This window comes from Rhinatrema bivittatum, chromosome 1 (assembly GCF_901001135.1).
Source record: "Rhinatrema bivittatum chromosome 1, aRhiBiv1.1, whole genome shotgun sequence".
In the NCBI taxonomy this organism is placed as follows: domain Eukaryota; kingdom Metazoa; phylum Chordata; class Amphibia; order Gymnophiona; family Rhinatrematidae; genus Rhinatrema; species Rhinatrema bivittatum.
The window spans coordinates 583,062,674-583,076,906 of NC_042615.1; the positions used below are offsets into that span (position 1 = coordinate 583,062,674).

At 40.4% G+C, this 14,233-nt stretch overlaps 1 protein-coding gene across 5 annotated transcripts in view; it reads right to left on the minus strand.

The window, feature by feature from the left end:
- LOC115100224 (semaphorin-4D-like) overlaps positions 1-14,233 on the minus strand; it is a 434,534-nt gene that overhangs the window by 288,745 nt on the left and 131,556 nt on the right. The window lies entirely within an intron of this gene.

Sequence of the window (14,233 nt, forward strand, 5' to 3'; positions counted from 1 at the left end):
TGTTTAGTGCCGCCGTGAAGGGCAAACAGGTGACATGTTTTCCGTAAAGCCTCAAGTAATCTCCAGTTACCAGATGATATGTCTCTTGACATCCAAGGGTGGCAAGAGATGATACTCCCCTACATCTGTCTCTCTGTCCAGAGACGGAAGGGAGATGGACTGATTCAATTGAAATTCAGTGACCACCTTTGGTAAAAAAAGAAGGAACAGAAGGCAGCTGTATCGCTCCTGGAGTTACCTAAAGGAAGAGCTCCCGGCAAGACAAGGCCTGCAGCTCAGAAACTCTCCACGCAGAACAAATTGCCACAAGAAACACTGGTTTTCAAGGTCAGTAATCGCAAGGACAGGTTACACATCAGTCTAAACGTAGGACCCGCTAAGAAATCCAAGACCAAATTAAGACTCCATAAGGGTACTGGAAACCACAAGGGAGGACGAAGATGTTTCACTCCTTTCAGGAAACAGGCCACATCAGGATGAGGCCAACAAGGAACCACCATTCACCTGGCCCCTGAAGCAGGCGAGAGCCACTACTTTAAAAAAAAAAAAAAAAAAAAAAAAGCTTACCTGAGCTCAGCCTTACCTGGCTGAGTACGGAGACGAGTCTCCGGATATGGGGGTAGAGGACATATGCCACCACCGCCATGCTCGGCTTCCTGCACCCGCTGTCATTCAGCCACTTAAGCAGTTAAGTCCACGATGGCTGAAAAACCAGCCACCGGACCAAGGCACTCAGAGGGACCACGGAAATCACGTCCCCTACCTTGGCCACGAATGCAGAACACCACGAGAGATGAGGAGGCAGCTACAGGGCAAGCACCCCAGGGGAAACCTGCCAAGTCTGAGCCAAGGAGCAGCCACTGCTCTGCCCCATTATCACAGGATCTGGGGCCTCTCAAGAGACTTTTGGTGGTTGGAAGAGCAGAGTAGTTGGGGGATGTTTGATCTCTGTGCACGGGACTGAAATTTGTGCACTGTAACATGGAGGTAAACAGACAGCTAAAATGCACTAGCACTATTTTATCTATTTGTGCGGAAAAGTGCCAGAGAGAATAGTGATCTGGATTTTATTTTCTGTCTTAAATTGTAGGTTGTGTTGGGACTGTGGCAGTATGGCAATGCAAGCTCTTAAAAAAAAAAAAAAAGTGACTGTTAATGCAATTTGTTTTTGTTTGCAACTGAGAAAGGTCAGTCTCCATCTCAATTTGAGTCTGAGCATATGGCTGCTCCTTTATTACTGGCTGGATGCAGCTTGTGGGTGGTTTGTTCTGGGCACTGCTGAACAAAAAATGAGAACCATTTTTTTAAAGCACTGATTTGCAGTTAAATGGGATGCAAATGGCCTATTAGTATTATAAAAAAAAAAAAAGCTGCATACTTTTATAAATTATTTTAATCACAGGGCATCTGCATGCCATTAGCTTACTCCATCCCATGGGGCTGTGGGGTTTCATGGCATGAGTAAAGTAAAACCCATGCTAAAATTCTGCTATGATTTTAGCATGAGTAACCTGCAAACCCTAAGGGATGAACCTGAATACCAAGATGATGAAAATGATGCTAATCAGCAGAAAGAAGTCCAACAGTGCTATAGAAATATTTGCTGATGGAACAAAACTGGAGCAAATGAAAGAAGATAAATATCTAGGTAGCTGGATCACAGAAGACGTAAAATGTTTAACAGAAGTAAAAAAAAAAAAAAAAAATTAAACATGAAAAATAAAAAAGCTGACTTTTAGGACTGTAAGCCATTTCTTGGGAGAAACAGGCAAAGAAATGGAAGGTTACTGTATGCACAGATCTCTGTAGCAGAATACAGATGTGATATGTAGAGTGATACAGTAAAGCGATCATGAAGAACTAACATGCATTTGCATCCTGAAGAATAGCTGGCCTGACATGATCTCAAATTAAAAAAAAAAAGAGTGCAGAAGATAAAAGGTAGAAGAATCCTGAAGACTTGGTTAAAAGGAAAATGAAAGTTGCTGGTCATGTACTGAGAGGCTCTGATGGCAGATTAGCTAATCTAGCACTGGAGGGCATGACAGAAGAAAATCAGATATTTAAAAAATGATCAAGACATGAAAGCCCTGGCAATGTTGTTATTTCCTAATGAGAGTCCAAGCTCTTGTTTGTCCTGCTAAGGGTCACTTTTAAGTTACTCCAACTTTTGGACTGAAGGGAGCAATTTAAATAATGGTTGCATCAGCCATCCATCCCATACCCAAAAGAGGATGTGCAAGAGGCATAGAATTATTAGGACGGAGTCATATTTAATAAGATGGAAGCTGCTTTTGATTTAACCAGTACTTAGAGCTATGCTCATAAATTTACATGCCCCTGGCAGAATTTGTAGGATGTGCAGCATTTTAAGAAAACATGAGTGATCAGACAAAACACATCTGTTACTTTTAATGTGTTTCAAATTAAACTATTTTATGCATCACAGAATAGCACAATCATTAAACAAACCACAGCAATAAAGGAAATAATAAAATGGGTTACAGATGCACGCCAATGTAAGAAAAAAAGCGGAGAAAAAGGGACACTGCCATACAGACATAGCACTCAGTATTACTGAGAGAATGAGGGGACTAACATGCACAAAACTGAACAAACAAATGCCCAAAAGTGGACTGTCATGTCATACCACAGACTAAAGTAAAAAAAACAAAAAACACAAGCCTTGGCGCAGCCTCGCGAGGACAGCAGAAAGACAGTGCACTATGCACCAAACCTCTGCAGTGTTGCTCTGCATGAACATTACACAAACCAAACCCTTCTTGGTGAGGTTCAATAATTCATTCCAAAAAAAGAATTGAGCCATTCCCTGAGTAAACATTTTCTCCCCTTTTTTTTTTTAATGAGGGGTAGGGAGAGAGACTTCTCTATACGATTCATTGCCTGATAAGTTACAACTTTTCTAGAAAACATTTTTAAACATATTTTTTCAAACTCCAAGGAAGTAATGGCAACATTTTTAGCACTAGTTTTCAACAGCTAGACGAGCAGTTTGAAAATCCTGTTAAGAAGGATGAAGAAAATAAACTTAGTTTGAATTTTAAATTGGCTGAAGTGATACAAAGATCACAACAAAGAACTGAGGAAAATTAGGGAGTCTAGAGCCATCAAGAAAGTCAATTTCCTTCCCATGTCCGCTATAGAGTGCTGTGAAACTGGAGGTGTGCAGAGAGCAGGAGAAAGCTTTGCATTCCAATGGCTTTTTCATCCCGGCTTAAGAACTGCAGGTGTAGGTGCAAGCTGGCTCTTATTTGTGATCTTGATACTCTTGCTATTTCAACCTGATTACTAGGGATGTGAATCGTTTTTTGACTATTTAAAATATCGTCCGATATATTTTAAATCGTCAAAAATCATTAGAGCCGCGATACAATAACAATTCCCCCGATTTATCGTCAAAAAATCGTAAATCGGGGGAAGGGGGAGGGCGGGAAAACCGGCACACCAAAACAACCCTAAAACCCACCCCGACCCTTTAAAATAAATCCCCCACCCTCCCGAACCCCCCCAAAATGCCTTAAATTACCTGGGGTCCAGAGGAAGGGTCCCGGTGTGATCTTTTACTCTCGGACCTCCGGTGCTTGTAGAAATGGCGCTGGTGCTACCTTTGGTTTTTCCGTACGGAAAAACGATTCGCGGCAGGAGATCGCTCCCGGACCCCCGCTGGACCCCCAGGGACTTTTGGCCAGCTTGGGGGGGCCTCCTGACCCCCACAAGAGGCGCAAAATGGCGCCGGCCGTAGACAACACGATTCGACTGCAGGAGGTCGTTCCGGACCCCCGCTGGACTTTTGGCAAGTCTTGTGGGGGTCAGGAGGCCCCCCCAAGCTGGCCAAAAGTCCCTGGGGGTCCAGCGGGGGTCCGGGAGCGATCTCCTGCCGCGAATCGTTTTTCCATACGGAAAAAACAAAGGTAGCGCCGGCGCCATTTCTACAAGCACCGGAGGTCCGAGAGTAAAAGATCACACCGGGACCCTTCCTCTGGACCCCAGGTAATTTAAGGCATTTTGGGGGGGTTCGGGAGGGTGGGGGATTTATTTTAAAGGGTCGGGGTGGGTTTTAGGGTTGTTTTAGTGTGCCGGTTTTCCCGCCCTCCCCCCCACTGGACCCCAGGTAATTTAAGGCATTTGGGGGGGTTTCGGGAGGGTGGGGGATTTATTTTAAAGGGTCGGGGTGGGTTTTAGGGATGTTTTAGTGTGCCGGTTTACGATTTACACGATTTACACGATATTTAAAAAACCCAAACTGCGACGATCCGATTCCCTCCCCCTCCCAGCCGAAATCGATCGTTAAGACGATCGATCACACGATTCACATCTCTACTGATTACATCAAAAACATATCCATATAATTAAACCTACCAAAATAACACTCTTCTTTTATAACTAAATACAGTAACTACATTATACTTCATAAAAACCTCTCTAAATAAAACATCCTAACACATAATGAATAATCATACTGCGCAGTATTCACAAGTTTATTAAATGCCTGCTTAAAAAGCCAAGTCTCCAAAGTTTACAAGAATTGCATTCTTGGCATAAGTCTAAAGGAAGTAAATTCTAGAAAGCAGGCACAAAGTAACTAAAGGGCTGGGGGAGGGGGTTTGTGTTATTTCCAATGTAATAATACTTAGCGATGGGATAAACAAGCAAGCCTTGTTGTAAGGAACGCAAAGTTCGCCGAGGAGGATAAGGTATTACCGAATTTGCCAAATATTGTGGGTGACCTCCTAGTAGCTCTGAACACTAATGTTGGAATTTTAAAAATAATTCTATACACTACGGGTAACCAGTAAAGGGCTCACATGATCCCATTTCCTGGCTCCAGAAACAAGTTTTGCAGCCGTGTATTGAACTAATTGCCTGATTAAAACATTGCTGCAACCCTGATACATAGCACTGCAATGGTCTATGAGGCGCAAGATTAGGGGATAAATTAAAACTTCAAGATCTTTTTATATAAAAGAGCGAATCTGAGGTTCAAAATCTCAAAATGAAAGAATCTCCATTGAACAATATTTGAGACCTGATCTTGCACTGTTAACTTAAATGTTAAGTCTCACTCCTAATGAAGAGACTGGTTTTCTGGAGACATTTCAACTCCCCCCCCCCCCCCCCAATCTTGGGATTCACGTTTCGGCCGGGGCTGGAAAAACAGCATCCAGTCCCTGGGGGGAGCGCGGAGGGGGAAAGGTGGGAGAAGAGTCTCAGTGATCCCACTAGCTGGAACTCTAGGGCTTGCCTATCAGGCTCCAGCGGGAGGGATGATCTTTAGCTCCCAGCCAAGGCCCATCACGGCAGTGCAGGAGTAAAGTTTCCAGGGCTCATGATGCTGGGTGAATGGATGTTGGAGTTCCAGTGCAAGGATCTGTATTTGGGATTTTATGTAGAGAAAAGAAGCTGCTTTCTGTACACAAAGCATGTTTTCTGCTCTTGAAATATGATTTATGTGTTAAAAAAAAATCACGCTCTCTGTGCAGGAGAGACTGCCATCAGTCCCACTTTTGAGCCTATGCAGAAAGCATGTTTGTGCACAAATTTTATGCACAGAGACCAAGGTTTATGTGCACAAATCATGTTTTTATGCGTGCTAAGTATTTCTTTGCACACATTTTCGAGTTTGTGTGTACTTTATTTATTTATTTTTATTTTTTTTTAATAACTCCCGCTGCATCAGCATACCATTACCTTACTGCACTGGGAGTTAAAATAATTTTTAGTGTGTGTATTGAGAAACTGTACAATGAATTTCAGTGCACATTTTTTAATGCTCAACTTATTACATTGGCCCCAGAGCTTGTAGGCCAAGCCCCATAAGTGCTTTATATATTTTCTGATTAATTCAACACACAGTCCTTTTTGCCATGTTGTGGGATGAGAATCCTTGATGCAGGAAAGTCAACAGCTCAAAAGCTTTTTAATTAATGAGGAGACTTGTCTTTCTTTCCCACTGATGGGAGTTCCTCTTCAGTGACAAGCAGGTATGAAGGAGTTGATGGATGTCATTGTAATTAGCAGTCAGGCTTCACTGTAGTTTTCTCTTCTTTTAAAATGACCACCTGCACTTCTTCTACAAGGATGTGTTAACTAAAATTTTTATTTTGTGGATAATCATGCAGATTCTGCACATAAGAACTTGGTCAGACCAAGGGTCCATCAAGCCCAGCATCCTGTTTCCAACAGTGGCCAATCCAGGCCATACGAACCTGGCAACTACTCAAAAACTAAGTCCATTCCATGTTACCATTGCTAGTAATAGCAGTGGCTATTTTCTAAGTTAACTTAATTAATAGCAACTAATGGACTTCTCCTCCAAGAACTTATCCAATCCTTTTTTAAACACAGCTACACTAACTGCACTAACCACATCCTCTGGCAACAAATTCCAGAGTTTAATTGTGCGTTGAGTGAAAAAGAACTTTCTCTGATTAGTTTTAAATGTGCCACATGCTAACTTCATGGCGTGCCCCCTAGCCTATTATCTGAAAGAGTAAATAACAGATTCACATCTACCCATTCTAGACCTCTCATGATTTTAAACGCCTCTATCATATCCCCCCTCAGCCATCTCTTCTCCAAGCTGAAAAGTCCTATCCTCTTTAGTCTTTCCTCATAGGAGAGCTGTTCCATTTCCCTTATCATTTTGGTAGCCCTTCTTTGTACCTTATCAAGTACAAATATATCTTTTTTTGAGATGCGGTGACCAGAATTGTACATAGTACTCAGGGTGCGGTCTCACCATGGAGCGATACAGAGGCATTATGACATTTTCCGTTTTATTCACCATTCCCTTTCTAATAATTCCCAACATTCTGTTTGCTTTTTTGACTGCCGCAGCACACTGAATCAACGATTTCAATGTGTTATCTATTATGACGCCTAGATCTCTTTCTTGCATGGTAGCACCTAATATGGAACCTAACATTGTGTAACTATAGCATGGGTTATTTTTCCCTATATGCATCACCTTGCACTTATCCACATTAAATTTCATCTGCCATTTTGATGCCCAATTTTCCAGTCTCACAAGGTCTTCCTGCAATTTATCACAATCTGCTTGTGATTTAACTACTCTGAACAATTTTGTATCATCTGCAAATTTGATTACCTCACTCGTCGTATTACTTTCCAGATAATTTATAAATATATTGAAAAGTAAGGGGCCCAATACACATGATCAACACTATTCACCATGCAAAAATTTAGTAGGCAAAACTTGGGCTATATTGTGATTTTCCATGTCTAGCTAAGTAAAGTTTGTAAAATAGGCATAAGTATCCCCATGCTGTGAACTATAATAACCTGAAGTTAGAGTCAGTGCCATGTACTGACCATAACTAGTTCAAACAGGATCCTCTTTGCAGCTAATGGTAGAACTTTTTGGAGGTGTAAGGATTTGTACGCAAACATAAAATTATTATTCATAAGGTACAGAATCTGCTAGAAATATAGATATCTAACAGAGCCTTTATTGGACAGGATCAGAGTTTTGCCTTCTATGGAAATATACCATGTTGTAAGTAAGGCCATCTAGAGGTGGCAAGCTCCAATTATTAGCTGAATACTAAACAACAAGTTACAGATTACTAATGTATAACCTGAAATGATATAATGTGTGCTTGCTGGAGGCTAAAATGGCAGATCTAGAGGAGCTAAGGCAGACCGAGAAGTACACTGATGAGACCTTCAAGGACATAAGTAGCCAAATCCAGTCTGGCAGCCCCAGTGCTGCCTTGGATCAGAAAGGTCTCTCAGTTTGAAAGCATCACTCTGGTGTATCAAGAAGTGATTCTGTAGCAAGGTCCTGCTCCCTAGGTGATGCACTGTCCTCTCGCACTGAGGACAAATCTCCCAGGGCTTACTGCCCAGGAGGGAAGGGTTAGGTCTGCCATCATAGTTGCCGATTTATTAGAAATGTAGATAGCTGAGTGGCTGGTGGACGTGAGAACCACCTGGTAACTTGCCTGCCTGGCCCGAAGGTGGCGGACCTCACTCGTCACCTAGATAGGATTATAGACCGTGCTGGGGAGGAGGCAGCTGATCTAACCCTGCAACAGATCACATCTATGTTTAATATCAGAAGAAACTCAGAACTAAATTTAGGCTGGAATCTGAACTGAAAACTGTCAAGAACTGCATTATCGTTGAGGAACTTTGGTAATTGAGACTGAACAGACTTATCTCTTTCACTCCAAAAGAACCTGAAGATATTGGGTGAAAGTTGGCAAGATTACTAAACATGTAAAATCTCGATAGTAGTTGAGGACATACTGAGGCATGTTTTAATAAATGAAGATATATAGCCTTCGTGGAGAGAGGCATTCACCAGCTTAGCCAAAAGTGCACAAATATCATGCTTCAGAGCTCTCAAAATTACTGGATTGCCCAGATTTAGAGGACAATAAGAAATATTCACCGATTCCAAGATTTTCAAAACCTCATCCTCAGAGACAGTATTGAAATGGTCCCATTCGCGAGAACAATCACACATGGCCTGAGAGATCACTAATATCTGATGGAAAATCTGAACAAATAGAAGATCGTGCTTTGAAAAAAGCATGCAAAAGTCTCAGGTTCCTCTGTATCATTAAAACAAGTCATATGAGGGAATCAATATTTATGTATTATGTTTTTATTCTGTGCATTTTGAATATTTACGGTTCTTTTTTGGTACATTGCTTAGATTCATGGTAAGTGATTCATAAATTTTAATAAAGATATAGCAAACAACTCATTAGGATTTTTCCCCATTTACTGAATTCTCTTGGAGAAGTAATCCCTTTTTGCAACAATAACATTGTCTGTATTTGTCGAGAGTACTAATATACAACGCAGTATTGGAACTAGATTTTTCCTTGTTCCAACTCACTAATATTCGAAGAGTAGATTTGGCTAATCATAGATCAGCAGTAAACCATGGAACTTTTATTCTTTCTTGATTTAAAAATAGGCTTTAGAGGTGCTACTTCATCCATTACCAAGCTAAGAGAGTCATGCCAGAGGGTAACTGCCTCCTGAATAGAGAGACAGTGGATAATTTATCAAATTGAGCAACCATTTTGATTTTAAAAGGTCCAAATCAGCATGACCATCCTCCTGAATTGATTACATGTTTTAGATTTGTTCCATGCTACTGGCCATGACATTCAAAAAAATTAAGATGATTATGCCAAGAGACTTCAGAAGAGGATGTGAAAGAGACACCCAATAGGAATATTTCCTCATTCAGAAAATTTAAATCAATTATATGTTCCTGGCAATATGTTGGCATGGACTCTTTGGTCGCAGCCAAGTGCAACCACTAGGATAATTGAGGTGCGGTCTTTGGGGTCCTATGAAGGGACACTACCTCAAGGTTGCATAGGTTTGGGAACCACTGCTCTAAAGCATTCTTGCTTGTTTGCTTCTTGTGCATTGATACCTTTTGAGGTACTGGACTATCTGTATCATGTCCTCCCTCCCCCCCCCCATTTCTTTTCTTATCTAGGGTAGAGGTTCCCAAACATATCCTGGGGGACCTCCAGCCATTCGAGTTTTCAGGATATCCACCATGAATATCCATGAGATTGATTTGCACGCAGTGCTCCATTGCATGCACATTTATCGGTTGGGGATCCACCAGGATAGATTTGGGAACCACTACTATAGGGCATACGTATTTGTTTTATCTTGAGCTATTAGTGCAGAGCATTTATTTGTACCATGGGCCTTTATCGTAGATCGGGTGGTTATTGACTAAATTTTTTTTGGAGGGGGAGGCAGGTAGGGGGAATTAGAGGAATAAGGTTTTGTTTTAAGATGTAGAAGATTTCATTTTTTGGAATCAGCTACCAGAGTCCTTGAGGAAAGAAGCAAGCATAACTTTTTTTTTTTTTTTAATTTTAAACGCACTTATTCAATGAAGCCTACAGGGAGTTTCCACATTATTTATTTATTTTAAAGCATTTATATCCTGCAACCTCCAATCTTCTGGGCGGGTTCCAAAAAAAACCATACATAACTGTTAAAAGTAAATCAAAATATAAAAAATTAAAATAATTCAACAAAAATTCAATGTAATAAACATCTGTATAAAAGACCAGTCTTAGGGGGACAAATCATAGAAAGCAGTTAAGACTAATTTTGGGAGATGGATAAGTCACAAAGATCTAGCATATGCTTTCTGGTTTTTTCTGTAGTTGGCAGCCTACTTTATTTAGTATATTTAAATTTTGATGCTATATCTGTTTTGGAAATATTGGTTTTATCCAGAGACTGAAGTAGTAGTTTATTTCTGTTCATTTTATTATTATGATATAGGTTTTTATGTGCGCTAAGGACACTTGATTATGCAGCATATAAATGTTTTAAAATAAATAAATATACAAGAAAGATTTGCATGCATCGCTTCTTCTGCATGCCAATCTATTTCACACATACCCATTGTGGATATACTGAAAATGCAAATGGCTGGGGGTCACTTGGGAAGCACTGCTCGAGAACAAGAGGCTCTGTAGTGAAAGACTCGGGAGCAACATCAGAAAATATTTCTTCACAGAAAGGGTGGTGAATGCATAGAATGGCCTCCCAGTACAGGTGATTAATATAGAAAGCTTGAAGGAATTGAAGATAGTCTGAGATAAGCTTAGAGAAGTGGTTGAGAAGTGCGGGAACAGCATTGGGAATAAAACTAGACAAACTAGATGGGTCTTATTTATATATTTAAAACATTTATATAATGCATTATCCTGCATTCTAAGTGATTTTTAAAATATGAGATCATAGTCCATGTCCACAACATGATTTGGGAATTTTTTTTTTTTTTTTTTTAGAAGGGAGAGATAGAAAATCATACAGAAGTCATTAGAGAGAATTTCGAGACAACCCACAATTGCAATATACCCATTGTTAAAACAATTGCAATAAAGTATGATACATGTATAAAAAGGACAAGACTTATCACACTCATCAAATAATATTTATTATGAAATGATGTAACCGAACTTTAATGGCACTTGTTAGAATGTATTACCCGACACATTTACCAACTTTAATTTATGTGCCTGCATGTAAACCGTTGTGATGGTATATAACTTAATGACGGTATAGAAAAGATTTTAAATAAATAAATAAATATATCCATTGTTAAAACATGGTCCAAATGGATTCTTCTGGGGCCGATGGATTCTCATATTTCTACATTCAGGAAGTTAGTTTTGAAAGATTTGCAAGAGATGGAAGATAAAGGAGGAAAGAGATATCATGATTTAACTAGGGAACAAAAGCAGGCTTTGTCTTCGTTACTAACCATTTGGTGATTAAATCTGCAAAAAAAGGAGGAGCTGTGGTAGTTCAAGATCGTGGTAGTTATGAAGAGGCAATGCTGGAACATTTGATTAATGCTAAATTCTATTGTTTATTAAAAGACGACCCTACGGATTCATTACAATGACAGATTAGGTTGTTGGTCGAAATAGCAAAATTTTTGTCTAATAAAGAAAAACACTTTTTGCTGACAGAGTATCCACAGAAGCCTATTGTTTACACATTGCCAAAGATACATAAACAGTTTTGCCACTTATCACACCGATAGTTTTGTTGAAAGGATCGTTGTTGGAACGGGTGTTTTTACAGATTAAATTTTTACAGTCGGTTGTTATACAAACCGGATCATATGTTAAAGATGCATTTGCAAAACACACAGTTGAGGTCACAGTCAGTGCTGTTAGTGACAATGGACATTCAATTATTATACAAATATTCCACAATAGGCAGCATTATTTGTTGTAGAAATGATTGTCGTTTAGAGTCAGTTCCCCAATGGATTCTGCAAGATTTCATATGAAGTTAGAGCAGGTGGTGTTATTTAACAATTATTCCATTTTTGACTCAAATTTTTATCATCAAATACATGGAATTCCCATGGGTTCATCTATGGCACTCTCAGTGGCAAACTTATATGTAGCCACATTTGAAGAACATAAAATATATATGTCACAATGGTGGCAGCATATTGTCAAATGGTTTCGGTACAAAGACAATATTTTTATGATTGGGCAGCTACAGAAACAGATCTTCAAGAGTTCATACAATGGATCAACATGTTGGATGGTAACCTTCAGTTTATAGCAGAGTGAGATCGACAACAGCATTTTTATATGTTTTGACCCAAGTAAAAGAAGGATGCTTCCATACCACAGTGTATCAGAAAACGACAGGAATAATATTTTGCATTTTCACAGTCACCATGAGAGATCTTTTAAATTAGGTTTGCCGGTTAATCAATTTTTCTATATTAGATGTATCAGTTCTACTTTGGCAGAATATGAACCGGTGGCACATTTAAAACTAATTGTAGAAAGTTCTTTTTTACTCAACGCACAATTAAACTCTGGAATTTGTTGCCAGAGAATGTGGTTAGTGCAGTTAGTATAGCTGTTTTTAAAAAAGGATTGGATAAGTTCTTGGAGGAGAAGTCCATTACCTGCTATTAAGTTCACTTAGAGAATAGCCACTGCCATTAGCAATGGTTACATGGAATAGACTTAGTTTTTGGGTACTTGCCAGGTTCTTATGGCCTGGATTGGCCACTGTTGGAAACAGGATGCTGGGCTTGATGGACCCCTGGTCTGACCCATCATGGCATGTTCTTATGTTCTTATGATATAATTACACTCTCGTTTCTCCCTCTATTTTTGTATATCTAGTTCAAATTTCTTATGTATTTTTTTTTCTTTTTTGTCCATTCCCCCTACCTGTTCCATGTATTTTCTACCTTCAGTTTTTTGTAAACAGATACGATGTTTCACACTAATGTCGGTATCAAAAAGTTTATAAATAAATAAATGGGCATCATTTAACCCTGGCCATAGTTGCAGTGGGGGCTGTCCTTTAAATTGGTGCTGTGGTAGTATGACTGCAATAATCTCAATCAATAATAAAAAAAAGAAAAATAGCAAATAAGATATGAGAAAGTCACAGGAAGACCCAAGTTTTGAATTTCAGAAATAGGGACTTTGGGGTTATTCCTGGAGGAACAACTAGAAGACTTGGAGATAATGGATGAGGTAGAACCACAGTGGGCCAAATAAAAAAAAAAAAATTACAAAGGCAACAAATCTATATGCTAGAAAATTAAACAAATGTAAGAGGAGAAAGAAACCGATCTGGTTCTCATAGGAGGTGGCTGAAATATTAAAGGCAAAAAGAACAGCGTTTAGGAAGTATAAAGGATCCCAAAAAGAGGAACACAGGAAGAATATCTTGTGAAACCGAGGGAAATGAAGAAGGGAAATCAGGAAAGCAATAGGATAAGCTGAAGAAATGATTGCAAAGAAGTAAAGCAAGGTGACAAAACATTTTTCAGATACGTCAGGGAAAGAAGGGAGGCCCATAGTGGTACAGTGAAATTGAAAGGCGATGAGGAGCAATGTGTGGAGAGAGATGAAGAAATTGCAGAAATATTAAACAAATACTTCAGTTTGGTATTCACTAAAGGAAGACCCTGGAGAAGGACCATTGCTGTTTGACAAGACCCTGGATGGGAGTGGATTAGATGCAACCCTGTTTTTTCAGAAGAGAAGGTATGGAAAGAGCTAGGAAACCTGAAAATGGGCAAGGCCATGGCGCCGGATGAGGTAGATCCCAGGATAATGATGGAGCTCAGATGTGCTGGCGGGGTCTGCTGAAAGACCTGTTCAATAGATCCCTGCAAACGGGAGTGATGTTGCATGATTGGAGAAAAGCAGTTGTGGTCCCGCTCCACAAGAATGGTAGCACAGAGGAGGCTGGCAACTGCAGGCCGGTTAGCCTCACCTTGGTGGTAGGAAAATTAATGGACACTCCGCTGAAGGAAAGGATAGTGAACTATTTATATTCTGGTTAGGTTGATGGACCTGAGGCAGCAGAGATTCACCAGGGGAAGGTCCTGCCAGACAAATCTGATTCCTTCCACCCCCCTGCACCTTCCCCTACCTAACCCGCCCCCCCCCAGCCCTTACCTAGAACCCTCCCCCCCTTACCTTTGTTGAAGAAGTTACGTCTGCCTCCCAGCAGGCATAACTTATGTGTGCCGGCCAAAGGCCGGCCCGCGATCCCGGGCACAGCGGCAAGGGGCCGCTGTGTCTGGAGGCTCAGGCCCCGCCCCTTTTTGCAAGCCCTGGGACATACGTGCGTCCCGGGGTTTGCGCTCGCTGCCGAGCCTATGCAAGATAGGCTCGGCGCGCGCAGGGCA